The 26720-nt window shown below is 41.0% G+C and overlaps 1 protein-coding gene and 1 pseudogene across 2 annotated transcripts in view; both read right to left on the bottom strand.

The window, feature by feature from the left end:
- Window positions 1-26720, bottom strand: part of LOC309804517 (transmembrane emp24 domain-containing protein 7) — a 142234-nt gene that overhangs the window by 51683 nt on the left and 63831 nt on the right. The window lies entirely within an intron of this gene.
- On the bottom strand, window positions 10219-13194 carry LOC309805052 (LYR motif-containing protein 2-like; annotated as a pseudogene). The gene has a single exon. The product of its transcript is annotated as an LYR motif-containing protein 2-like (transcript).

Here is a 26720-nt window from a genome sequence, read left to right as displayed (position 1 = left end):
TGCTGATTGAGGTCATTAACAGAAACTTTTGATTTATCACATGTTCAGATGTCTTCCTTTTCAGGAATTATTCCTTCCTTACATTTTGTCCCAGAAACCTAATGGGTAATGACTGAAAAGGAAAATTCAATATTTATCTTCTTTCTTAGGATTGGCCAGTAATTTGGTAGCCTGAGAGAAGTCCCCTGTTCATTGATTGGTGGAATTCTTATGGATGGGTAAACAGTTCTTTGTAAGATGCTGATCTGCAAAATCAACTCAGACAGAGTGTCAAATAAGAGGCAAAATTCCATTTCCCCTGAGGGCCAATGTGGTCCGAAGAAACAGAGCGAAAGTTTCTCGAGCTTTTACATTGCTCTACTCATCAGGTCCAAATATGCTCCCCTCTATAATTTATCTCCTTAATTCCACTGTGAATTTTTAATCCAGAAAGAAAACTTTTTCAAGCAGTTTTAAGTTATTTGTTTATTCAACCATCTGTTTCTTCTGCATGGTAATTGCCTTTTAGAGTGAGGATTAGGCCTATGGTGTGTGTGTGTGTGTGTGTGTGTGTGTGTGTGTGTGTTTGATTTTCAATGAACACATTTGTTTATCCAGCTTTTTTTTTTGGTCTGTGGAAATACTTTTTTTTAATTGAAGTCTAGTTGATTTACAATGTTGTGTTAGTTTCAGGCGTACAGCAAAGTGATTCAGTTATATTTACATATACATATGTCCATTCTTTTTCAGATTCTTTTCCCATATAGGTTATTACAGAATATTGAGTAGAGTTCCCTGTGCTATACAGTAGGTCCTTATAAGTTATCTATTTTATATATAGTAGTGTGTACATGTTCATCCCAACCTCCTAATTTATACCCTACCTTTCCCCTTTGGTAACCATAACTTTGTTTTCTATGTCTGTAGTTCTATTTCTGTTTTGTATATAAGTTCATTTGTATCATTTTGTTATTGTTTACCCAGTTTTAGAGCAGCATTCCTTGCTTTAACTGTTTCAGTAACTTCCAAAATCTATCACTATAAGACTTTCTAAGAGTACAACTTGTGTAAGCAGGCACTCAACCCATACACATTTTAGGCTTTATTTAGAAAACAAAATCTGGACACACTATCCTTTCAGGCATTAGAGTTCTGTCTTGATCTTTTTTTTTCCTCTCACTGTTGTGGCCTCTCCTGTTGTGGAGCACAGGCTCCGGACGCGCAGGCTCAGCGGCCATGGCTCATAGGCCCAGCCGCTCTGCGGCATGTGGGATCTTCCCGGACTGGGGCATGAACCCGTGTCCCCTGCATCGGCAGGCAGACTCTCAACCACTGCGCCACCAGGGAAGCCCTGTCTTGATCTTTTTGAAGTATCAAAGTCAAACACTGTGGTCGTGATCACCTTTTCTCTCGGCTGTTATGCCACTAGCATCATATTTTCTCTTACTCATCCTTGCTTGAGGATCAACTCTGATTCCTACAAAATGAGTGATTTTTTAGTATTTATTCCATGTAAATTATGACTTCATTTTAAGAATTAAAACTACTTTTATGAAATATGAGTGTTTTCTTCTCCTCCACCACAATTTTGTTATTGCCATATTCCAGCCTCCTGGTCTCTCTCCTGCAAGGTCTTTGCACTTGGCTCAGTCTTCATCTCTAGCTGAACACATTCTGAAATGTCTGACTGTCCATCGCCAATCAAATATCCTAGCTTCTGAGTTCCTCATCCTCCTCAATGCCAGGCATCTCCATCTATAGCCCACAAAAACAGTTCCCATGGGCCATACTCTGTCATAATTTAAAGCTGATCTTCAGTGATATACCCTAAATATTAACAGAGTAACCTCTGTCAACAATCTCTTATTCTTGTACCTCACTCTTTTCTCCCAATATATCTAATCTTATCCATGTCCAGTCCTCTGAGCCATTTAGTTTTCTTCCAATTTACCATCTTCCCCTTGATGGCATTTTTGGTCCATTGCAGTATTTGCTGACTTGCCTTCATGTCCTTCTGTTTTACTGGACTCAAAATCACAGCTCAGGATCCATGCCATCATATTTTTCATCTGTTTCCTATTCATAGATGGGTGCATATGGTGGACAAGATTGTACAACATTATAGATGAGAAACACTGGTAAATAATTGTCTCCAATCATAATCCTGAGCCCTCTTTTACCTCTGGCCTCAGTCAGTAGATGACTTTGTTCCTGACTTCATTGAGAAAATCCAAGTCATTGCATAAGTATGCCCTCAAATGACCAACCTTGCCCCCTCCAAATGCATCTTACTTGCACATTCTTATCTCCTTTCAGGCTATCTCAGTAAAAGAGGCTCCTTCCTCCTGAAAAGGGGTAATCTCTCCACATTAGCTTTTTTTTTTTTTTTTGACCACTCTGCACAGCATGTGGGATCTTAGTTCCCCGACCGGGGATCAAACTCCCTGCAGTGGAAGCACAGAGTATTAACCACTGAACCACCAGGGAAATCCCTCTCCACTTTAGCTTTTTATCCTGTCCCATTACTCGTCTCTTTCCCATCACTTGCCTACTCCATGAGCTCCTTCTTCTTCAGCAAATATTTACTAAACATTTAGTTCTTTCTTTGCACCACACTCCCACTACCTTCTTCTGGGAAAATTACTGCCTTTCCTGAGAAATGTTTCTGACCCCTTATCTAACCAGGTAGCTCAGCATCACTGGCCATGTTCTCACATAATCTTACATGCCAGTCACAGGTGATTCTCAAGGAAAAGTTTCTATATCAGCCGTGGGAATAAGCTGAAGGTGAGACCCCAAAGACCTGAGCATTCAGTCACAGGTGCCATGCCTTTGGAAAAGTATTAAAGCTCTTCGCTCTGAGAGGCTGGGTTGAATTGGTTTGTTGTTCTAAACAAGGGAGAGAAAAAAACCAAAAGCAGGGAGAATAGGAGGATCAAGATGAACAAACAAAATGGGGGCTGGCTGGGACTAGGTGGAGAGTATTGGTGAAACTCCAAGGTTGGGGAGGGAGAGGGGCAGGCAGAAGGGGAAGGAAGGGAGTGGAGAAAGTGGTAGGTGAAGAACATTTTAAGAATGAGAAACCTAATCCTTTATTTGCAAGTGTTTGTGTGGCTGTCCTTTCACTCTTCCTCCATCTTCCTACACATCTTCCCAAAACATCTTTCTGAGGGGATTTTGTTGTTGATGGTGGGATTTAAAGAAGTATTGAATTTCTCATCTGCATTGCTGTTATGCAGCACAGAGGCCTCTCACATGGAAGAGAGAATCAAAAGAAAGTGATCATGAGATTGTGAAATGTGTCCACCTGCATCCCACCCGTGAAACTTATAGAAATCATGAGAAGAGCTTGGACTTCCATGTGATTGGGGTTCAAGTCAACTTCACCATTTTTTCTGAAAGGTCAGGGGGAAGGCCCTGCTGACACTGAGTTATATGTTATATTTCCAAGTAGATAAATGGCAATCCATGTGCAGTTGCAAAGCAAAGCAATGATTCTCAAAATAAGATTTGCCAAACACTAATGGGATTTGGGATTCCTTTTTGTGCAAGTCCTATTTTTTTTTATTATGAGTGACTAGTGCACAATTATATAGACTTATTTTACTAAGTGAATACTAAAATTAACTGGTTAGCAGAGTTTACTGGAGACTAATACAAGACACCTGGCTACCACTGAGTGTCATAAAATTCCCTTTGTACCTGATGCACAGAAAGAACAGAATTTCCATAATTCTCAGACTGAACCATATTATCTCCATCAACAATGCTGACATGAGTGGGTCACGGTTTTTATTGCACTGTTCCTGAAATAATGAATATAAATTAATGATTTTTACTTTTGTGGATCATTTTGTTTTTATGTAATGGTAATTTTTTGTGTAATTGCTGCAATGTTACCATCATTATTTTAAGTCTTTGTTATCACCAAGTTCTTTTTTCCAGCAGGAGATGGGAACATCTTGGGTAGGTAGGTTGCAGTGCCTTTTGTCCTACGTTGGCAGATTTCCAAGCAACTTTAAAACCACTAATCTTAGGGGCTTTCAGTAATGCCTTTGTAAGCAGCTTTTCATTCTGTGCTTCAAAGAGATGGATGCTAGAGGATGGGAAAGTTGTGCTCACTTTCACTTTGGAAAAGTTGGCAGCCTCATTTTGATGCATCCATTTATTTGTGTGTCTCTAGGGTCAGTAGTGATGTCTCCTCTTTTATTCCTAATTTTATTAACTTGAGTCTTCTCTATTTATTTTATTTTTGGCTGCATTGGGTCTTCTTTGCTTCTAGCAGGCTTTCTCTAATTGTGGAGAGCCGGGGCTACTCTTCGTTGCAGTGCGTGGCTTCTCATTGCGGTGGCTTCTCTTGTTGCTGAGCTTGGGATCTAGGTACGTGCGCTTCATTAGTTGTGGCACACAGGCTCAGCAGTTGTGGCTCACGGGCTCTAGAGCAGAGGCTCAATAGTTGTAGCACATGGGCTTAGCTGCTCCGTGGCATGTGGGATCTTCCCGGATCAGGGCTTGAACCCGTGTCCCCTGCATTGGCAGGTGGATTCTTAACCACTGTGCCACCAGGGAAGCCCTCTAATTTTTTATTGGTCAGTCTAGCTAAAGATTTACCAATTTTTATTAAAGTTTTCAAAGAACCAACTTTTGGTTTTGTTGATTTTTCTCTACTTTGTTTCTATTCTCTACCTGATTAATTTCCATTCTAATCTTTATTATTTTCTTCCTTTTCCCTGCTTTAGGTTTACTTTGTTCTTAAGTGTATTAAAGTGGAAGGTTAGGCTATTGATGTGAGATCTCACTTATTTTTTTAATTAAAAAAATTTTTTTCCTTCCAGTTTTATTGAGATATAATTGATATACAGCACTGGATAAGTTTAAGGTGTAGAGCAAAATGATTTGACATATACATCATGTGAGATCTTATTTTTTTAATATAAACATTTAAACCTATAAATTTCTAAGTACTACTTCAGCAGCATCCCATAAGTTTTAGTACATTGTGTTTTCATTTTCACTCATCTCAAAATATTTTTAAGTTTCTCGTGACTTCTTTGACTCATTGACTATTTAGAACTATGTTGTTTAATTTCCATATATTTGAGAATTTCCCCAATTTTTTCTGTTATTGGTTTCTAATTCCATTCCACTGTGATTAGAGAACATACTTTGTCATTTCAATGCTTTTAAATTTATTGAAGCTTCTTTTATGGCCTAGCATATAGTTTATAATAAAGAATGTTCCATGAGCTCTTGTTAAGAATATATATTCTAATACTGTTGAGTGGAGTAGTCAATAGATATCTATTAGGTGTAGTTGGTTTTTAGCATTGTTCAAGTCTTTTATTTTCTGCTTATCCTGTGCTGAGTTGTTCTATGCATTATTTAGTTTTTCAGAGACAAGTGACTATTATTCACAGCATAGCAAGCAGCATACGCATCAGCATAAGCATCAGGGAACTATAGTTCCCTAAGCCCCAGTTCCCAAAGGACATTGTGAAGGGGGTCAGGTGATACCTGCAGAAGTAACAGGGTACATAACAGGGGGAAAATCCCAAAACTAAGGTACCTGAGCCTTTTATGATGGGCAGTAAGTCTGTCTGATCTTTGCTCCAGAGAGAGACATTATCTTGTTTACTGGAGAGTAAATAAATCTACCTTTTGCTCCAAGGAAAACATTATTTCTATCTTCCAAGACTATTCACAAACATCCTTGAAGAGATAGCTCTGAAAAAAGGCAGTTAGTACCTCTACAAGACATGTAGAAATGTGAGGCCCGTGAAGAACTGTTTCTCAACACTTACCTAAGTCTTTCTCATCACTAAAAACACTCCCTGGCTCCCTTTCCCCTCCGATTACTACCGATCATTATTGTTTCATCCACAACAAAATATCTCAGAGTGTTTCCATTTTGTCATCACCCAGTCACTTCTCAAGCCATTGCATTTTGAATTTCACTTCGACTCTTGAATACAAGACCCTTTGCCATTCTGATCTAACTTGTACTTTCAGAAACTTTCACACTTATAACAACACTCTCCTTGAGACTCTTTCTTCCCCTTGCTTTCTTAAGATGAAATGCCTGCACCTTTCTTCTTCTTCCTTCTCGTTACTCCCCTCTCCTCTTTTTATTGAGATATAAATTTACATATCAAAAAATTCACCAAAGTGTACAATTCAGTGGTTTTTAGTATACTCACTATATTGTGCAATTATCACCACTATCTAATTCCAGAACATTTTCCTCATCCACAAAAGAAACCCCCTACCTATTAGCAGTCAGTCTCAATTCCCTTCTTCCCCTATTCCTGGAAACCATTAATCTGCTTCCTGTCTCTATAGATTTGCCTATTCTGAACATTTCATATAAATGGAATCATGCAATATGTAGATATGGTCTTTTGTGACTGGCTTCTTTCACTTAGCAAGGTGCTTTCAAAGTTCATTCATCTTATAGCATGTACTGATATTCTTTTTTTATGGTTGAATAATATTGCATTATATAGATACACCACATTTTGTTATCCATTCATAAGTTGATGGATACTTCGGTTGTTTTCATCTTTTGGCCATTATGAATAATGCTGCTATAAACATTTGTGTACAAATTTTTATGTGAGCATATATTTCAATTCTCTTGGGTTATACCCATTATTGAAAATAGAATATTGAAATCTACTATCATTGAATAGTCAGTGTTTGCTCCATGTATTTTGGTTCATGTTATTAGGTGCATATATTTATAATTATTATATCTTCCTGATGGATTGACCTGTTTATTATTATAAAATGTCTATCTTTATTTTTGGTAACATTTTTTGTTTCACTGTCTATTTTATCTGATATTATTATAGCCACTGCAGGTTTCTTTAATTGCTATTTGCATGGTATAAGTATATTTTTTACCCTTTTATTTTCAACCTATTTGTATTTTGAATCTAAAGTATGTTTACTGTAGATAGCACATAGTTGGATCTTGCTTTTTTCTTAATCCAGTTTGACAATCTCTGCATCTGATATTCTACTTTTTTTTCCCTACATGCATCATGTCTTCTTTGTTCCACTGTTCCTTCTTACTGCTTTCTTTTGCATCAAGTAAATATTTTTAGCTTTTTTTTGGCTGCATTGGGTCTTAGTTGTGGCACATGGGATCTTCGCTGAGGCATGTGGGATCTTTGATTGCGGCACATGGGCTCTTTGTTGTGGTGTGCCTGCTTCTCTCTAGTCATGGCGTGTGGGTTTTCTCTTCTCTAGTTGTGGTGCACAAGCTCCAGTGCACATGGGCTCTGTAGTTGTGGCACGTGGGCTTAGTTGCCCCGTGGCATGTGGGATCTTAGTTCCCTGACCAGGGATCGAACCCACATCCCCTGCATTGTAAGGTGGATTCTTTATCATTGGACCACCAGGGAAGTGCCTAGCATAAATTTTAATTCCTTTAATGATTAAAAAAAATTTTTTGGATATATTTTCATAATGGTAGACTTACCATATGCATTTTAACTTATCAGCATCTACTTCAGATTTATACTAACTTAATTTCACTAAGATATATAAATGTCACACTATATAGTTCTATTCTTCTTTCCCCTTTTTGTGCTATTATTGTTATATATATATATATATATTACATATATATGTTATAAACCCCAAAATACATTGTTGTAATTGTTACTTTATATACTTTTATACATTTTAAAGAAGTTGAGAGAAGACAGGAGAAAAAGTATGTATTTATAGAGTTTGTTATATTAACTTTCTTATCCACCATATGTAGTTCTCTTCATTTATTCCTGTGGGAATAATTCCTGTGAGTTACCATCTGGTGTTATTTTCTTACTCCAATATGGCTTTACTCCCACCTATGTTCTTTGTGCAGTTATTGTCAAATATATTGCATTTCCATAAGTTATACTCTCCAGAATACAACTATATGCATATTGTTTTACACAAGAGCTTTTTTTTTTTTTTTTTTTTTGCGATACGCGGGCCTCTCACTGTTGTGGCCTCTCCCGTTGCGGAGCACAGGCTCCGGATGCGCAAGCCCAGCGGCCATGGCTCACGGGCCCAGCCACTCCGCGGCATGTGGGATCTTCCCGGACCGGGGCACGAACCCGTGTCCCCTGCATTGGCAGGAGGACTCTCAACCACTGCGCCACCAGGGAAGCCCCACAAGAGCTTTTTAAAAAGCCTTTTCTTTTAGAGAAGTTGTAGGTTCACAGCAAAATTAAGAGGAAGGTACAGAGATTTCCCGTATACCCCCTACCCTCACACGTGCATAGCCTCCCCCATTATCAACATCCTCCCATCCTCTGCCCCAAGTGGTACATTTGTTACAATTGATGAACCTACATTGACACATCATTATCACCCAGAGTGCATAGTTTACATTAGAGTTTATTCTTGGTGGTGTACATTCTATGGATTTGGACAAATATGTAATGACATGTATGCAGCATTATGGTATCATACAGAGTGTTTTCACTGCCCTAAAAATTCTCTGTGCTTCACTTAATAATCCTTTCCTGCCCCCCTCAGTGATTGATCTTTTTACTGTCTCCATAGTTTTGCCTTTTTCAAAATGTCATATAGTTGGAATCAGTATATAGACTCTTCAGATTAGGTTCTTTCACTCAGTATTATGAACTTAAAGTTCTTCCATGCCTTTTCATGGCATGAGCTTTTCAATCTCCTATCTTTTTCTTTCTTTCTTTCTCTCTTTCTTTCTCTCTTTCTTTCTCTTCCTTCCTTCCTTCCTACCTTCTTTTTCTCTCTTTCTTTCTTTCTTTTACAGCAAAGCACTTTTTAAAAAAATACAAAATGGGCTGAATAAAAGTGATTTACTGGGACTTCCCAGGTAGTGCAGTGGTTAAGAATCTGCCTGCCAATGTAGGGGACATCGTTGGATTCCCGGTCTAGGAAGATCCCACGTGCCGCGGAGCAACTAAGCCCATGCGCCACAACTACTGAGGCTACACTCCAGAGCCCGCGAGCCACAATTACTGAGCCCACATGCCACAACTACTGAAGCCTGTGCACCTATAGCCTGTGCTCTGCAACAAGGGAAGCCAGCGCAATGAGAAGCCCGCGCACTGCAACGGACGGTAGCCCCCGCTCGTTAAAACTAGAGAAAGCCTGCGCGCACAGCGAAGACCCAACGCGGCCAAAAAAATTGTTTTAATTAAAAAAAAAGTGATTTACTCTTCTCAGCAAATAAAAGTAGTAAATTTCATTTAATCCTAAAAGGATTTCTCATATGTCTGACTCAAGGAAGGAAATAGCCTGTAGCAATTTCTAGCTTGGCACAGAGTGACAGTTTGCTTTTGATCCTTATTCTACATAATCCAACTTTTTTTCAAGGCACATGCGAGCTCTCTCCTTTGGTTTTTTTTTTACTCGAATTTTCCTTACTTATTCCATAAAAGACAGATAATTTAGTTATGTAAGTATGGGTCTCTGTCACTCAGCTTCTCCTGAGAGGAGAGGCATGACTACAGTAATACAAATACCAGGAAATATGTTTTGCCTTCCTCAAACATTAGAAAGTCACCTGTCTCTGCAGACACATCTGCAGCAATGCCTGTGCCATGAATTAAAAATTTCGATGGCACACTTTAAAGGGGAAAAATGACACTGTGGCAGTCAATAGGTTAAATAATAAATAGCCCTAGCCACTTCTCATATGATAGAAAGCCTCTGTATTTTAAAAAATTCTAATATAAAAAAGATTGATTTATGTAGTTCATATACATAAATCGAACATTCAAACATCTTAAAATTAAATTTTAGGAACAAAACTTTAACATTCAAACAATAGTATAGTCTACAGGGAACACCCAGAAAGTTAATTTGCCTTATCCAAAATACTGATAAAGATGATGAATAAAATGTGTCTCACCAGCATTTCTGTTCTGGCCAACATCTTAGTTAATGACCATGGTTCCAAACGTGAGTAGAAATTGCTAAATAAATCTCTTGGGCTAAATAAACAACAGACTTAACCTATAATTCAGAGAAGATAATCAGAGACATATGTGAATAAAATTAAACTGTTTTATAGAGGTGAAGGTAAAAGCTTGTCCATGAGAATAAAATTAGCCTCTGGAAGATGAAAATTCGATTTTTCATGTTTTATCCAGGGTGTCTCCTGAGGTCAGTACACCTCCAGCCCTACATCTCACATTGTTTTTTAAAACAGCTTTATTGACTCACACAATGTTATATGTCAACTATATCTCAAAAAAAGGGAGGGGGGAATTCACATACCATACATGTAAGATGTATAATTCAATAGATTTTCATATATTCAGTGTTGTGCATTCATATAAATGGAATCATACAATATGTGATCTTTTGTGACTGGCCTCTTAATAATGTTTCCAAGGTTCATCCAGGTGTAGCATGTATCAGTGCTTCATTCCTTTTTGTTTGCTAAATAATATTTTATTATATGGGTATACCATGTTTTACTTATCCATTAATCAGTTGATGGGCATTTGGATTGTCCACTCTTTGGCTATTATGAACAATGCTGTTTAACCTGTTGGGCAACTGACAGTCTGTTTTCCAAAGTGGCTGCACAACTCTATAGTCTCACCACCAATGTATCAGTTCCAACCTCTCCACATCTTCACCACTATTTGCAATTCTCTCCCTTTTTAATTATAGCCATTCTAGTGGGTGTGAATAGTATCTCTTGCTGGTTTTGATTTGCACTTCCCTGATGATTGATTAATGGTGTTGAACATCTTTTTATATGCTGACAATCTTGTAGTAATTTTTGCTTCTTACAAAAACTGCTGACACATCTAGAAATATTTTCAAAATACAAGGCATGTTTTTCAGTGCTATGGCAATTGCTCTGATGCACTTTTCTTGGATCACTCTGATATGTCACGCTCCATGTTCTGCTGTTTTGCTCAAGGGCTCTACATACAAACAGTTTCACTTGGCTTTGGCTTGCCCATTGTTGAGCCTAAGCTCAACTAAACACATGGAGACTTTGAAAACCTTTCAGAATAATGCTGTAGTTAAGATCTGGCTAAATCAAGTATTTTTTCTAACTCCTTGAACTGCGTATTGCCTTGAGTAATCATCATCTGGATTGTATCCTCTTCAGTGGCACTTTAGTTTCTTTTGAATTCTTCCCTTGTCCAGTCCTTCGAAGGTATTTGTGATCACGATCATTTGGAACTTGCCGAATTGCCTGCAAAATCCTTCTGTGGAGGAGGAGAACTTGTTGCTTTCTCATGAACTGCTTTAGTGTTACTTTTGCTGTGGGTAAGCGGGAAGTGGTGATGTCCTCCAGACAGCGAGGTTTGCCCAAGCTCATTTTTTTCTTTTCTTTTTTAAATTTATTTTTGGCTGCGTTGGGTCTTCATTCCTGCACACAGCATTTCTCTAGTTGAGGCGAGTGGGGGCTACTGTTTGTTGCGGTGTGCAGGATTCTCATTGTAGTGGCTTCTCTTGTTGCAGAGCATGGGCTCTAGGCACACGGGCTTCGGTAGTTGCAGCATGTGGGCTCAGTAGTTGTGGCACATGGGCTTAGTTGCTCTGCGACATGTGGGATCTTCCCAGACCAGGGCTCGAACCCATGTCACCTGCATTGACAGGCGGATTCTTAACCACTGCACCACCAGGGAAGTCCCAAGCTCATTTCATTTTTTTTTTTTTTTTTTTTTTTTTGCAGTACGCGGGCTTCTCACTGCTGTGGCCTCTCCCGTTGCGGAGCACAGGCTCCAGACCCGCAGGCTCAGCGGCCATGGCCCACGGGCCCAGCCGCTCTGCAGCACGTAGGATCTTCCCAGACCGGGGCACGAACCTGTGTCCCCTGCATTGGCAGGCGGACCCTCAAGCACTGCGCCACCAGGGAAGCCCAAGCTCATTTCTTTTTAATGCTGCATAATATTCCATTGTCTGGATGTACCAAGTTTATTTGTCCATTCATCTACTGAAGGACAACTTGGTTCCTTCCAAGTTTTGGCAGTTGTGAATAAAGCTGCTATAAACATCCATGTTCAGGCTTCTGTGTGGACATAATATTTCAGCTCCTTTGGGTAAACACCAAGGAGCATGATTTCAGGATAATATGGTAAGAGTATATTTAGTTTTGTAAGAAATTGCCAAACTGTTTCCTGAAGTAGCTGTACCATTTTCATTTCCCTCAGCAATGGACGAGAATTCCTGTTACTCCACATCCTTGCCAGCCAGTGTTTTGGATTTTGGCCATTCTAATAGGTGTGCAGTATTAAAACAATTCACTGTTTTAATTTGTGTTTCCCTGATGATATATGATGTGGAGTATATTTTCATAGATTTATTTGCCATCTGTGTATCTTTTCTGTTGAGGTGTCTTTTGAGGACTTAGGTCCCTTTTTTAATCAAGTTGTTTGTTTTCTTATTATTGAGTTTTAAGAATTCTTTGTATATTTTGGATAACAGTCCTTTATCACATGTGTCTTTTGCAAATATTTTCTCCCAGTCCATAGCTTGTCTTCTCATTCTCTTGACATTATCTTTCACAGAGCATAAGTTTTTAATTTTAATGAAATTCAACTTATTATTTCTTTCAAGGATTATGCTTTTGGTGTTGTATCTAAAAAGTCATTACCATACCCAAAGTCATCTGAGTTTTCTCCTATATTTTCTTCTAGGAGTTTTAAAGTTTTGTGTTTTAACATTTAGGTCTATGACCCATTTTGAGTTAATTTTTGTGAAGGGTATAAGTTCTGTGTCTAGCTTTTTTTTTTTTTTTTTTTTTGCATATGGATGTCCAGTTGTTCCAGAACAATTTGCTGAAAATACTATTACTGCTCCATTTTATTAATATCCCCAGAGTACGATATAAGACATAAAGTTAATTAATTCTGATAGTATACTCAGAAATCCCATAGTTTCTATTTGACTTTATAAATAATTTAAGGAAAAGTTGTTTTTGTCTTAATTGGGTTCCTAATGGGGATATCCCTTCACACGTAGTTAAGAGTGTATGTTTTAGAGTCAAACTTGATTATACCATTTTCCAGTTGTGTGGTCTTAGGCAAGTTGATTAACTTTTTTGAATCTCAGTTTCCTCATCTTTAAATGGGTCAGTATTTTTCTTATGGGGTTGCTGTGAGGGTTAAATAAGGCGCTTTTTGTGAAGGGCTTTTCACATTAGTAAATAATTAGCAAATAAAAACTATCACTATTATTTATACTAGGAGAATGCTTCTTTAGCAAAGGAACATCACAAAGGATGTTTAAATGTTTCCTTCCCCTAGAAACTATAATAATTAAGAATTCCAGGGCTTCCCTGGTGGCGCAGGGAAGACTCTCTTCCCTGGTTGAGAGTCCGCCTGCCGATGCAGGGGACACGGGTTCGTGCCCCGGTCCGGGAAGATCCCACATGCCGCGGAGCAGCTGGGCCCGTGAGCCATGGTCACTGAGCCTGCGCGTCTGGAGCCTGTGCTCCGCAACGGGAGAGGCCACAACAGTGAGAGGCTCACATACCGCAAAAAAAAAAAAAAAAAAAGAATTCCAGAGTAATCTAATATTTCCTTTGAGCCTTAATCCATGGGAACCACAAATGTTCCAGGGAATTATGGCTGGGGAGCAGCATCCTTTTGGAAGACATGAGATATTGTGGGAAATTAAAGGTAGTATATGTGCACAAAATATTTTGGTGATATTCTCTGTACAAAATGAAGGCAGAAGATCAATATGATAAAAGACAAGAGCCCAGTGCTTCTGAAGTTTATTTCTTGTGTACATATTATTCTCTGTTATTTTGTCCCCAACCTCTCCACCTCAGTCCTCCCTTTTCTTACTGTTTTGTCGTTCTGGCACTGCTACACTAGGATTTCCTATAGAGAAGAAGTAACTATAAATGCAGTAGAAATATTTTACTTTCCACTCTCAATTAGGTTAAGAATATGGCTCAGTCCTGAAGTTTACCCATACACTGAGAAGTTGTAATTTATTTAAAAGACTTTCTATATTTAAGCAAATGAATATATATCAATTAATTCATTAATTAAATGAGAACTTAATGTGTCATGACTGTTGTAGGCAATGGAGATAAATTGGTGAACAAGATGGGCAAAGATTTCATGATGCTTCTATGAGTTAATGTTATAAAATCATTAAAGTTGTTACAAAGAGGTTTTTTTTTAATTTTTATTATTATGAAATTGTCAAACATACAAAAGCAGGGAGAAACTGCAATGTTCCTATCATTTGGTTCACCAATTATTAACACATGGCCAAACTTGTTTAATGTGTAACTCCCATACTTGAAGACTTTTTGAAAGGCACAGTAAAGATGCTTTGATTTTAGCTTATATGACCACCTTCTCTGCTTTGGGATTTAAAAAATAAGGACACAGCTCTTAATTCTTCCAACCTTAGCATCATGAGAAAAGCTTTTCATTCTTCTCGGTAGGCCAGCCTCGCATGAGAGGCCCAGGAGTATCCAATCCTGCACTGAGAGCCACTAGAAAATTGGATTGGCCTCACTTTCTGCTGCCTTGCCCCTTGCCACATGATGAATCTGGGGAATGAAATTAAGTTTAGTCACCCAACAACTTGGTATGATCCTGGCCCTAGGGAATGACTGTCTCCATGCAGTTCACTCTGGACACAGAACTAGTTTTAAAACAACCATCATAAATTTTATCTATATGTGTGTGTGTGTGTGTGTATATATATATATATATATATATATATATATATAAAATTTACATATATAATATATAATTTATTTATATATGTGTATATATGTATATATGTGTGTGTATATATATGCACTCCACCCACCACAGTGAGTATGACCATGGTACAAATGTGAAAGGTTTTACTCCCTATGGGCCCTGATTTTGCTTCCTTCATTAGTAATTCAGCGTTTTACCATTTCACTCGCTGCCAGTCACTGCCCCGAACAGAAGCCTGCCATCTCAGTGGCTGCACTGGTGTAGGTCCTGACATGTCCTGCTTCATGCAGGACAGCCACCCTTCCACCACCATGTCCTTCTGCACCTCTGAAGTGGAGGTAATCCCCTCCCTATAACTCCCAGGCCTATATCCATTTTCTTTTCAGTACGTGAGTAACACTTTTTTAAGGGTAAAACTATACTGTGTCCCCTGTTGAAGAGGAAAAAATTATGCAAAAAATGGCATATTTTGATGACAGCTTTTTAAAGGGGGGAAAAAATAAGAGAAAAGCCTAATAAAAAATATGCTAGAACACTACCACAATTTGTCCAAAGATGTTAAGATTTGGGATATTATTTCTAATCACTTTTTTACTAAGTTATGTAATTTTCAACTTTTTCTAAAATTAATATATTTCAACAGTCAGGAAAAAAAATAAGGCAAAACACTAAAAACCTCTCCAAAGTCACAGCATTAAAAACAGTAAACAAGATTAAAATGGTATTAAATCATTTTATGATCTACTGGCCAGAGGCTTGTTCAAAAATATGTTATAATAGACATCTTACTGTGAAACAGTATGGCTCTGAAAAACCAGACATATGATTGTGCATATGTTTTGTTTTGTCTTTCTTCTGATTTTAGAGTTCATACATGTCCACTTTAGGAAATTTAGAAAATGCAGGAAAACACTGGAAAAGAATAAACATCACCCTTTGTAAACATACTATGGCAACCATGGAGTTGTGACTCTCCGACGGTGCAAGGAGTGGAGTGAGAGGACAGCCTCCAGTGGCCACACCTTCAGGGTACTCAGCCTCATCCACCTGAGGCCACGCCCCCAGCCCCCTCTCAGCCAATGGCTGAGCTGAGCAGGGGAGGTGGAGGTACTAGAACCGGGCCATTTCTGCCTGACATAAAACTCCCCAACTGACAAGAGTATTCCTTTACAGTTTTTCCCCACGGCTCTGTTAAAACTCCTCTGCCTTCAGTCATAACATAGTCTAAAGTGATCTGGGCTTTCTAGCCATCTCACAGAACATTACACTGATCCATTACATCAGTGACATCATGCTGAATGAACAGGTTGAGCAAGAAGAGGTGACGAACATGCTAGAGGCCTTGGTAAGACAGCTGTGCTCCACAGGGTGGAAGATAAGCTTTAGGAGACTCAGAAGCCTACTACCTGAGTAAATTTGTTATAAGTCCAGTAGTCAGGGGTTTGCCAAGACATCCTCTCAGAAGTAAAAGACAAATTTCTGAATCTTGCATTTCCTACTTCAAAGATGAAAGCAAAGTGCTTGGTGAGCCATTTTGGATTCTGAAGGCAACACATTACCCATCTGGAAATACTTCTCTAGCCCATATACAGAGTGATATGGAAGGCTGCCAACTTTGAGTGGTGCCCTGAGTAGGAATGAGCTCTGCAGCAAATCTAGGCTGCAGTGAAAACAGATCTGCTGCTTGGGCCATGTGATTCAGGAGACCCTATTGTGTTGATGATGTCAGGGATGGAAAATGTTGCAGTGTGGCAAGCCCTGGTAAGAGAATCACAACGCAAGGCCTTGGGGTTCTGGAGCAAGGCCATGCCACTTGCAGTGGAGAATTATATGCCTTTTGAGAAATAGCTCCTAGCATGTTACTGGGCCCTGTTAGAGCTGAAATACTTGACCACAGGGCACCAAGTGACTGTTCATTCAGAATTGCCCATTATGGGGTGGGTTTTGTTAGACTCACCAAGTCATAGAGTGGAACAGGCCCAGCAGCAGTCCACAGTAAAATGGAAATGGAATGTCTGGGATTGAGGCCAAGTAGGACTAGAAGGCATGAGTAAGCAGCATGGGCAGGTAACCCAGACACCATGTGCCCACCATCTTTACACCAGTGCCCCTCCTTCAGCCCACTCATATGGCCACCTATGCAGGAATCTCATACAACCAGATGAAGAAGGAAGAAAAGCCAAGTTTGGGGGCAAGCTGGCTTGATACGTGAATGCAAGCTGAAAGTGGACAGCAGTTGCCTTATAGCCAAATTCAGGGTTGGCCTTGAAAGACAGTGGAGATAAAAATCTTCCCAATAAGCAGAGCTGGGAGCAGTGCGTCTGGTCATTGACTTTGTGTGGAAGAAAAAGTAGCCCAAGGTGAGAAAATATATAGATTCCTTGGCAGGTGCCAATGGCCCAGTCAACTGAATAGGGGCCTGGAGGAAAATAAAAAAACTGTACTAGAGGCAAGGAGGTCTGGGATAACAGCAATTTGATGGAGTGGGCATGAATTGTGAAGATTTTTGGATCACATGTTAATGTCCATTAGAAACCACTCATGAAAGAAATACTCAACAACCAACTAGACACAAGGACTTAGCCGGTTGACATTAGTTAGCCCTTATCACAGTATGCACATGAATGGAATGGCCAAAATGGTAAAGATAAAGGTTACGTATGAACTCAACAGCATATATGCCCATCACCAAGGCTGATTTGGCTATTGACACCTTGGAAGGTCCAACCTGCCAGCAACAGAGACCAACCTGAGTTTCCCAAGTGGCATTATTCTTTGAGGAGACCAACCAATTATTTTGTGGCAAGTAAACTATGCTGGGCCCCTTCTATGCTGCAAGAGCCAGTGGTTCATCTTCACAGGGAAAGAGAACTATTTGGAGAATGGGTTTGTTTTTCTTGCCCACATAGCCTCAGCCAACACCACTGTGTAAGAACTTACAGAATGCCTGATTCACAGACATAAAATCCCACACAATACAGCATCCAACCAGGGGATCCATTTCACAACAAAGGAGGTATGGGGGTGGCCCCATGACCATGGGGTCCACTCATTATATCATTTATAGCACCACACAAAAGCAGTGGCCTTCCACTGGTGGCCTTCTGAAGGTACAACTGAGGTGCCATCTTGGAGACAATAATCTGCAAAAATGGGGTGCCTTCCTTTGGGATGCAGTATAGACACTAAATCAGAGAACTTTATACAGTGACGTGTCGCTTAAAGGAAACATAAGCAACTGAGACCTAAGGGGTGGAAACAGGAGGGGTCTCACTTAACCATCAAACCCAGTGACCCACTGAGGGACTTTGTGCTTTCTGGGCGACTCTGGGCTCACACAGTTGCAGTCCCAGTATCCAAAGGGGCACACTCTTGCCAGGGGACACAGCAAGCGTCCTACTGAACTATAATACATGCTAAGGCTACTGCCAGGGCACTTTGTAAATTGATTTATTTATTTATTTTTGGCTGCATTGGGTCTTCGTTGCTGCATGCTGTCTTTCTCTAGTTGTGGCAAGCAGGGGCTACTCTTTGTTGCAGTATGTGGGCTTCTCATTGCAGTGGCTTCTCTTGTTGTGGAGCATGGGCTCTAAGCACACGGGCTTCAGTAGTTGTGGCTTGCAGGCTCAGTAGTTGTGGCTCACGGGCTCTAGCGTGCAGGCTCAGTAGTTGCGCATGGGCTTAGTTGCTCCGTGGCAACTAAGATGTGGTGTCTTCCCGGACCAGGGCTCGAACCCATGTCTCCTGCATTGGCAGGTGGATTCTTAACCACTACGCCACCAGGGAAGTCCCTTCCAGGACACTTTGGATTCCTTGGACCCATACATCAGCAGGTGAAAAGAGTTACCATCATGGCAGGGATAATTGACCCTGACCTGCAGGACCATGAGACAGGATTGCTCATCTTAACCTTGTACATGAGAGCAGGGCAGAGTAACGTGCAAATCAGATAATCCACTTAGATTCTTCTTGATAGCCCTTGCCCAGCTGAAACAGTGAACAGACATGTGCAGCAACCCCAGACTGAAATGGGTACAATTACCAAGGGCTCAGTCCCTGCAGGAATGAGAATTTGGGTCACAACACCAGATAAGTCACCAAGATTTTCCCTCAGGAAGAGAGGCCCACAGTTCCTCAAATATTTGGAGCAAAGGATCTGTGTAGCACAAGGGGTGGATTGGGGAAGCCATGGGGGTGCACTGCTCAGATCTCCCTTCAAGAAAACCTGAAGCAATGAGTGTAGTTAACTGTCCATGCTGGAGCCTCTCCCCAGGCTGCACCCAGCCAGTGACTGAGCATGGTGAGGGTCCTAGACACAGTCCATTTCTGGCTGATGCAGGACTCATCCTATGGGCAACCTTTACTCCAGGGTTGACTGACTTTCTCAGAGCTGTGCTGCAGTTTCTGAGGCTCTCCCACCCAATCTTCCTTCCCCCTCTCCTTTCACAGGTGTTGGACCAGCATCACAGTTGGAAGATTCTCCCTGCACACTCCAACCCCCTCTCCCTTTAATCCGTCAAAGGCATTTTCCTCAATAAATCTCTTGAATTTCTAATTCCATCTGGCATCTGTTTCCCAGAGGACCTGAACTGACATACTGGTGTACAAGAATAAACATTATCAAGTACTGTAAAGTATTTGCTTTGAGTCATAAAGTATTTATTGATTTGAGACCACACTATACTGAATTAATGCCCATGTATGAGAGATTCCCAAGGCTACAAGCTGTTCAGGCTAGGGCATATAAAAGCACCCTAATTCCCTTGACACCATGTGGCTGAGTTATCAGTTTCCCCCTTTGCCTTAGCTCTCTTGCCAGTGCCACATGTTTAATATTTCAGGGTAAATCTTTTCAACTTCTAACGTGGGTTCTCTATTACCACAATATCTGAATTATTTGGCCCAAAGTTTACTGTTGATCTTACATTAAGTAATGCAGAACTGGGGCTAGCAAGCAGCTGTAGTCACAAGTGTGTGATATTTTACATTTATTTCTGGTTCATGATGCAAAAAGACTCTACTTTCACTTTTTAAAAGTTATCAAGTTATTAACTTGGAGCTCAAGACTAGGCTGCAGCTCAGGAATAGAAGTGGAATCTAGAAACAGGTGGGCAAGAGTCAGAGACTCAGATGGGGGTCAGGGGTGGAAGGAGGAATTAAGTGTAGGACGAGGGTGTCTATTGCCCACATTATTTGGTAATATAAAATAAAGCTGAATGTTTAACAGATTTTTTTTTAACTGCAAAGCTTTGCACACATACAAAGTTGGAATTGCCACAATTTTTACATGAGACACATTTAACTGTACGTGGGCCAGAGATTTCAATTAATTTGTAAGGTTTATATTAATAGTATATTTGTAGGGACTTCCCTGGTGGCGCAGTGGTTGTAAGAATCTGCCTGCCAATGCACGGGACACAGGTTCGAGCCCTGGTCCAGGCAGATCCCACATGCTGTGGAGCAGCTAAGCCCGTGCGCCATAACTACTGAGCCTGCGCTCTAGAGCCTGCGAGCCTGTAGCCTGTGCTCCGCAACAAGAGAAGCCACAGCAATGAGAAGCCTGCACACCGCAATGAAGAGTAGCCCCCGCTCGCCGCAACTAGACAAAGCCCGTGTGCAGCAACGAAGACCCAAGGCAGCCAAAAAACCCACAAATTAATTAATTAATTAATTAATTAATATATTTGTAGAATTACTGACAGGTTTTATTTCTGTTGATCATTTTATTTTTCTTCTCCAATTACTGCAGTAAGACCATATAAATTATAATTTTGGCCCTCTCTTGTTTTTTTAATTGGAGTATAATTGCTGTACAATGTTGTATTAGTTTCTGCTGTACAATGAAATGAATCAGCTATATGTGTACATATATCCCCTCTCTCGGACCTCCCTCCCACCACCCCCTATCCCACACATCTAGGTCATCACAGAGCACTGAGCTGAGCTCCCTGTGCTATACAGCAAGTTCCCACTAGCAAGCTATTTTATGCATGGTAGTGTATATATATCAGTTCTAATCTCCCAATTCCCACCTCCCCTTCCCTCCCTGTGTCCACCCTTCCATTCTCTACGTCTGCAGCCTTCTCCTAATTCTTTGTAATCCCCAAATTCTTTTCCCAGGGGGAGATTGTTCTAAGTAGACAATGGGCTCTTTTATCTGAACAGAGTTGACTGAGGTCAAAAAAGATTGAGAATATCCATCCAAGGGATTTTCAGTTCTGTCTTTCTAAGTATTTTATCACTATCCTTTAAACAGACTTGTACTGGGGATTTCCCTGGTGGTGCACTGGTTGAGAATCTGCCTTCCAGTGCAGGGGACGCAGGTTCGATCCCTGGTTGGGGAACTAGATCTCATGTACATGCCGCAACTAAGTGTTTGCAAGCCACAACTAAGGAGTCCGCCTGCCACAACTGAGACCCGGCACAACCAAAATAAATAAATTAAAAAACAAAAACAGAACAGACTTGTACTGGAAGAGCATTAAGTTGTACTCACTGGTATTATGGAAGGCCCCAGTATGATGCATTCTTTCCATCAAAGCCCTGCCCTGTTTGTGACTGGTCTTCTCTGTGGTAGCCCCCAGATACCTGCTGCTGGAGGGACATGTGAATCACAACCATATCTACTGCATGGCCATGCTCCCTCCATTTTTGAATATGAGAATACCTTTCTCCTACTATGGCCTGCCCATAATCTACCCTTGTTGGAATCATCAGGAAACTGGGAGGTGTCATCAGCCCTGCTGCTGCCAGGGCTGAGACCTCTAACTGCCCCAATGCCGTGTTCCCATCAGAAAAGGAAACTGGGGGTGAACTGATACCTGGTGACCTGACCATGTGATGATGTCCGTGTCCACTCTTAGGCTCAGTCTTCCTCGTACAGACACCTGGGGTTCATGAACAAGTCCCCTGAACACTGTTCATGTGCAGAACTCATAGGCCATCATTCTTTCTATCTTAGCCTACATGCTTTTGGCTCAAGGTCCTCTGGTGTTCACTTCCCAAGGGCCTGGCCAGTCACTTCCCCAGGGCACAGCCCCTACCAGCTTGTCTGGATTGCAATGGGAACAGGTGGCTGCTATCTTGAGCTTCCTGACCAAAGTTCTTTAACCTCCATTTCCCTTCTCTGGACTCTGAGGACAGAGTCACTGTCTCCCTCTCTCAGTTACTAGGGACACTTCTTTTAGGTGAAAACCCTACCCGGTTAGATGCTACAATTACTAATAGATAAAAAAACAAGAGAAATACAAAATTGCACTTACAATTTAACCTGAGCTAGGTAAAGAAAAGGAATGTAGAAAGAAAGTCCTGGAAGGAAACATGCCAAAATATGAATAAATGTTCCTCCTGGGTGACAGGATTGTGGTTCATATTTTTACTGCCTCTTAGCAGCATTATGTACTGTCCCAATTTTCAGCAGTGGCCACGTATCTTTGATGAGCAGGAAAAAAATGGTGTAAGATCCTAGGGAACAACACAAAATATAGTGTTGAAAATCACTGTAAACCAGATAAATTTGTAGTGGCAGAGAATGTGCACAGATATTAGAATTTAGACCCTTGTAGCTAACTGTGGTCATGTAACTACAGTGTGGCCAGTGGAATGTGAAAAGAGGTGTGTGCATTTTCCAGTGGTTGTCTCTAAAGGGACATGGCATGCTTTTCCCCCTCCTTCTCTCCTGATGGTTGGAAGGTGGAAGTAAGAGAGAAGGAGGCTCAGAGATGGGAGTGGGAGTCAAGGGTAGTTGACTCTCAGAACAGAGGGTAGAACTCAGGGATGGGAGAAAGAATAGGGTACAACCCATGAAGAGGTGAGCCCCAGAGATGGGGTGAGGCTCAGGGCTAGAGAGAGGCTGAGATGTAGGCCAGAAGTAGTGAAGAGATGTGTGGAAACAGATCTCTTTACACACTGTTTCACACACTGAGATCAGTTTCATATACTACTCGGTAATTAGAAAAAAAACAAAATAGAAAGTCTGTTTTAGGCCCACATTTGATAAGACTGTCCTGGCAGTGATATCAAAATGTCATGCTCCATTCCAATTTCAACTCATTAAAACAGAAGTGGACTGTTTTGTCAGTGGACTATTTGCTGTTCAAGAGCAGCTCAAGTATCCTTCAGAGGAAGATGAGAACCTTGCTTGGCATGACACAATGCTCAATTCTCAGCAACGAGTCAAGGTTGGGAAAAAGCAGAAAAATGCAGGGAAGGGCTGGCAGAAATCATTCTAGGGAAAAGGAAACACTTTTCTTCTTTGGAAGAAGGCAGGGGTAGGGGAAAGAAATCATGTTTTCAAGAGAAGAGAGGAAAAATTGGTCAAGTCCTCTAACAGATTTAAAGGTATTCTTTTTTTCTTTTTAATTTTTATTGGAGTATGGTTGTATTACAATGTTGTGTTAGCTTCCACTGAAGATATTCTTATACATATTGGCTTCACACTATTTCCCCAACCCTGTTCTAATTTCTCTGTCTATTCCTATTATGTGATTCTATGAGTTCTTGTTAGAATCTGCTTCCAATAATTAGCAGCATGAAGAGGAATCTGGTGTCTTAACCAACCAACCAACAACCAACCAATATATGTGCTTAAATAAAACCAAAGAGACATATAAAATGCAGTCTTGATTATATTTTAGTGGTAAATTAGAGTTTTGAAGTTATATTAACTCTGTTAATATGGGCAGCTACTTAATATTCTAAAAAAATAACTTACTACCGAGTATCAGGGTAATACTGTAAGGCAAAGAGCAATGACATGTTGAGTTTTACACAAAAATACGGTAAATTATCCCCATCCTCCAGCCTCCGCCTCCACAGCTGGTTAGCCACTGGAGTGGTGGTCATCAAAAATAATAATAGTAACAATAGGGCTTCCCTGGTGGCGCAGTGGTTGAGAGTCCACCTGCCGATGCAGGGGACACGGGTTCGTGCCCCGGTCCGGGAAGATCCCACATGCCGCGAAGCGGCTGGGCCCGTGAGCCATGGCTGCTGGGTCTGCGCGTCCGGAGCCTGTGCTCCGCGACGGGAGAGGCCACAACAGTGAGACGCCCGCGTACCGAAAAAAAAAAATAATAATAGTAACAATAATAACTACATGTGTTGGATTAAGAGTCACTTAATTCTTACAACAACTGTATGAACTAAATATTATTAGTTTTATTTTGTAAATGAGGAACGTGAAACTTAGAGATTAAGTAGCCTCAATAATTGGTAGACATGGGAAAAACCAAGGCCAGATAAGGCTGACGCCGAAGCCTGGACCATTAACCTCTACAGCTCTGCTATCTAAAACTTAACCCTCTCACCTGGAACGCCTTGAAACAGAAAGCAAGCCACAATGAGTAATCTTTATATTTACAAAGTGTTTTATGGTTCGCAAAGTACTTTCAAATATGTTGTTTCAGTATATATGTTTATTCATTCTAGGAGGGTAAGCAGCTCAGATATGATCGTGTCCCCACTTTCCAGATGAGTTAACTGAAGGCCAGAAAGGTCATCTGACTGTTCCAAGGCTAATAATGAGAACTGCAAAGTCAGGGAAGTCCCCAAGACTACCTCTGAGAACAACTGCAAGTTCAAGGATCTGGAAAACCGCTCTCAGGTTCCATAATTTCCCAGAAGGACTCAGAGAATTTGCTGAAAGCTGTTGCACTGGGGTTTATGGTTTATCACAATGAAAAGAGACAGATTAGGATCAGCTACAAGAAGAGGTGACTAGGGCGGCATCCAGGAGGGTCCCACACCTGGAGCTTCCAGCTGCCTTTCCCAGCAGAGCTGTGAGTAGTGCGAATTTGGAAACCATGTGTGACATACACACAGAGCATTGCCATGAAGGTAGAGCCTTGATGGCCACAGTTTTTACTGGGACTTGGTCACATAAATATGGTTAACTGCCCAAGTGGCTGATCCTTTACGTTTTATCTTTTTTTTTTTTTTTTTTTTTTTTTTTTTGTGGTACGGAGGCCTCTCACTGCTGTGGCCTCTCCTGTTGCGGAGCACAGGCTCCGGATGTGCAGGCTCAGCGGCCATGGCTCACGGTCCCAGCCGCTCCACGGCATGTGGGATCTTGCCGGAGCGGGGCACGAACCCGTGTCCCCTGCATTGGCAGGCGGACTCTCAACCACTGCACCACCAGGGAAGCCCTTAAGTTTTATCTTAAAACCTGAGAAACTTTGACCTAAAGAGGAAGAAAAGCAGGAATCTGCCACAGCTTCTGATTTTTCACATAGTTTTGAAGCTGCTTTAGGAGAAAAACAACCTGTGTCATCACCTTTAGTCAAAACCAGAGGAGAGAAGTAAGATCAAGAAGTTAAGAATGAAATAGAATGACAGATGTAGAGAACAAACTTATGGTTACCAAGGGGGGAAGAGGGAGTGGGACGAACTGGGGGATTGGGATTGACATTAAACACTACTATGCATAAAATAGATAACAAAGGAGGACCCACTGTACAGCACAGGGAACTCTACTCAATGCTCTGTGGTGACCTAATGGGAAGGAAATCTAAAAAAGAGGGGATATATGTATATGAATGACTGATTCATTTTGCTGTACAGTAGAAACTAACACAGCATTGTAAAGCAACTATACTCCATAAAAATTAAGAAAAAATAAAATAAAATAAAATTAATATTCCCCTGGGGAAAAAAAAAAAAAGAATAGATAGAGTCAGGAAAGGTCCAAGCCAGCACCAGCACCCTCGGAATCCCACAGCACACACTCAGCCTGGATGGTGGCAAGCACCTGGGTGCTAGTTGCTTTGCCTTTTCAATCTTTTGTTTCCCTTGACAATGACTTCTTAGATCTTTTGGGAGGAGTGACTGCAACTGAAAATAAAGAATATGGACGAGAGAAAATCATTTAATTATTTTCCTCCCTTCTTCAAATGAGGCACATAGGTTAAACATACAAGAGGACAAAATGAAACAATCTCAGCATGTAGATGACCAGTGTCTGTTTATATAACTGCACTTGGGAATGCGTAAACACACTGAATACGGGTCAAGTAACATGTGGCTTTTGAGAAACTGTTTAATGGATCCTTAGCAGCCTAGGAACAGAATCTGAACGGTGACAACTGTGGATAAAGGGACACAGTTGGATTGTGGGAGAAACTAACATTGCTAATCTCTAGACCAGGAGATTAGACTTAGATGGAGAAAATGTCTGGAATTCATAAATAACAGTGGATGGAAGGCATGAATGGCCAGAAAGCTGTTATTCCTCTGCTTGGCTTTTAGCAGAGTCTGAGGAATTTGCTTGCGTTATTTGAGAAATTCTTGTGGTACTTATGATATAATTAGGCAGAGTTTTTCATAGCTCTGCCTGCCATCCAGTCGCTAATGATTGTTAGATAGGAGTTGTTAAATGAGTTTTCCTTCATACTGTCTCTGAGGGTGTTTGGGAGTGCGAGTACCTTGTCAAGCAGTTGCTGCAGGGGGGCAGCAAATCCTCAACCTCTTTTCTACACTGGAGGCAGAGATTAATCCCCAGGCCACATTTACCTCCCTGACACTGCCCAGAACCTCAGAGAGATTCCAGAATCTTCAGTGGTACGACCATGGTCTCTCGGATGGAGGCTGAGCTTGGCCCAAGAAGGCTCTGTCACCCCAAGGACGTTTGTCTTCCCCACCCTCCCATTCCTCAAAGGCTCTGCCCACAATTTGCTCGGCCTCTCAGCAACCTCAGAAGCAGCCAGCAAGAGCTACAGCCAGGTGTGGAGAAACTCTGCCAAGTGCACAAGCGGGAGAACGCTAAGTGCGCCTGTGTGCATTCTAGAACTCACCACCTGGTCTGCTCCAGAGCATACCCTCTTCTTGAGGTGTTATGCCCGGCATCAGCTTTGACTGCAGATGGGAAGTGAGCCCCTGAAAGTACACCCTGCTGATCCTAGAAGTGTAGGCTGTGATAGTGAGAAAGGGGGACCCAGGCTTCGTGCTTTAAACGCCACCACTGTGATCACCTCTCTGACCAGTGAGTCTCAATCCTGGCTGGACATCACAATCACCCAGAGAGCTTAAACACCAAACAAAAGCACCATGCCTAGATTTCATTTC

The sequence above is a fragment of the Mesoplodon mirus genome (assembly GCF_964341445.2).
Source record: "Mesoplodon mirus genome assembly, chromosome: 5".
Lineage (NCBI taxonomy): Eukaryota > Metazoa > Chordata > Mammalia > Artiodactyla > Ziphiidae > Mesoplodon > Mesoplodon mirus.
The sequence above is the reverse complement of the archived record's forward strand: the minus strand, read 5'-3'. Positions and strand labels throughout refer to the sequence as shown.